This window comes from Etheostoma spectabile, chromosome 23 (assembly GCF_008692095.1).
Source record: "Etheostoma spectabile isolate EspeVRDwgs_2016 chromosome 23, UIUC_Espe_1.0, whole genome shotgun sequence".
Taxonomy (NCBI): Eukaryota; Metazoa; Chordata; class Actinopteri; order Perciformes; family Percidae; genus Etheostoma; species Etheostoma spectabile.
Window position 1 is genome coordinate 17,232,718 of NC_045755.1, and position 2,720 is coordinate 17,235,437.

Here is a 2,720-nt window from a genome sequence, read left to right on the forward strand (position 1 = left end):
CGCAATTTTTTGTATTCACTCAACCCAGGTTTAAAAAACAGTTGCAGCCCTTAAAACTACACTGTACACTACGCTGTACAATTGACATAGTGCAGACGTTCCAATATATATATATAAATTTATGACTGTATAAGTCACAGTTTGTCACTACAAGCAACACCTTTCATATAACCCATAGTCATTTGATTCATTGTTTATATAAATATATTGATTAGTGCAGCTTGAACACAACTAACCAGTATTGTTTCAACTTAAATGAATCACCTACTTTAGACTAACAGTCCGTTTTTTGTTGACCTCTCTGTTGGTTGTTTACCTACAACGAACAAAAGTCCACATTGAAAATGTGGCTCTATTGTTTTCATCACAAGTAAATGGGGGGGGGGGGGGGGGGTGGTGCAGCGTCCAAGTTGAGTTTCCTGAGAAACTGATGTGATTTGATGAAAACCCTGCCACTCCTGGCATGTTCAGCGATCACAAACAGTTAAACTGTCCCAGAGATATATTTTTGAAAAAGTAGGTTTTGATCATCAACAGGCACCACGGAATTTCCTGGCCCTTTTTTGCAAAAATACTGTGACCCCTGCAAGTTACTACGGAAACATAGCATATCAAAACAAGCGCCCCTTTTCTTGCTTTTGCTCCATGACGCACCTTTATTTCTTCCATATGAACAGCGTATGGCACAGCACAGGGCTTTGATAACAATATCTGCCTTGAATGCATGTGCCCGCACTACACTTTGTTTAACCACAAAGTACGTGTACATGCACGCGCTTGCATGGGTGTCCTCAAGTGACCGTGTGTGTGTGTGTGTGTGTGTGTGTGTGTGTGTGTGTGTGACCGAACATATCCCCAAACTCACACATTCCGTCCCATCTCGGGTACCAGCCCCTGCAGTCCCCACACACACAGCCTCCATCCTCCCTCTCCCTGGCTTTTTCATCCACTCTAATTCTTCCTCAGTCCTCTCACTTTCATCCACTCACATTAATTTGCATTCTGCACCGTTGTCTGTGTGTCTCTCTGACTCGGACATTTGTTTGGCAGGAGAGACCAGACAAGACGCTGTTAACACTGCAAAAAGTGTCTGTTTTTGCAAGTCCATTGCTTTTTGTTAACATATGTAGATTCTTCCAAATATAAATGGACTCTGCTTGATGTCAAATTGTTTGCATCATTTCTCTTTTGTGACTATAACTCTCTATTTACGAGGCAGAGCTTTCACCTATAATCAAAAACAATACCTCACATTCAAGAAAATATCCTTTAAAAGTTGGGAATGCATTGTTAGTAAGTGGAACTATTATGATGGCATCATATTTAAACACTTCCACAGAAGGAAACGTGTGATTCTTCTACTTTAAAACTCACTCCTGTTCAAAATGACTTGCAGAGATTGTTTTGCAGTGAACACTTTCTTCTTGCGAAGGGAGTGAAAACCAGCCTTTCCCTGGTCAATGAGTTCAATGGGGCGGACGTCTCCTTAGAAAAGGCTGCAGGGGGGTTAGGAGGGAGAGGTGGTGGGGGTGGGGGTGGTGGTGGTGGTGGTGGTGAGGGGTGAGGGGTTTTGCAACCAAAGAGAAAAGACAGTCAGACTGAGGGAGGAAGAGAGAAACCTGGCACCAAGACAGTTAGGCGAACAAGGGAAGGTCAGCCCCCTCCCTACCCCCTTCTTCTTCTTCTTCTCCCTATACTGCAACAGCAGATGTACAGCAAAAGCCCACTATCAATATTGCCATACCACAATGATGACAGGAAAGTCTGTGATGAAGCATATATGTGCAGTATTGTGGGGGTTTGGAATGACTCAGTGAAAGATGAGATGATTTCACATCTAAGATCAGCTACTGACAGAGAGGCTTATCGGCGTCAGTGACCGGCCTCAAGCTAACAAGGTCATCCTCTGGTCTGAAAGCAGCTTTGTCTCTCTAATCAGAGGAGGAGCATCATCATCATCATCATCATATTCAACACTGTATCAGCAGCTCTTGACGGTTACGCAATCCACCAGGGGAGGCGAGCAGAGACACTGATCGGTGCACGTTTCAAGCAGCAGTCCCGAGAGGAAGATAAGTCGGCTCACAGATTGACCAGAAGCTGAGATTTTACACGCAGATCGGTCATTCAACGCAGCGACCATCTGCAAACATGCATTTTGTATAAATGTGAGGCTGCAAAGCAGGGCTGCAACTGCAATTATTGTCGTCTATTCATCGCTTAGTCTTTGAAAACTTAAAAATGTACTCATCACAATTTCCCAATACACAAAGTAACGTCTTCTAGTCAGATTCCAGTCAGAATACGAGTCTGATACTGCTCCCTTGGGCTGTGATTATGGGGGCTTGTTTCAACCGAACCAGGAAAGAAAATGCCTCCGCAATCAATTGGATGGACCTACAACCACTGAACTCATGCCAAATCCAGTAGGAAGGACTCTAAAAACATCTTTCCGATCATCAAATGCCTTAATCACGGTTCTCTGTTCCTCTTTTAAAATGATATCTTCTATGAAGGATGCGGTGGCAGAATCTACACATCTCTATTCTCCAGCGGCAGCCGTCTTTGATGTAAACTTATTCAACCGTGGTGACGCGGTTGATTACGTCCCTGTTGATGAGCTGTCCATCATCGTATAAAGCCCGCCCTGACAATTTGATTGGTCCGACCAGCTCTGGTTTGAGCATAGCTGCTCCACAACGGATCAAGTCCAGACCGAA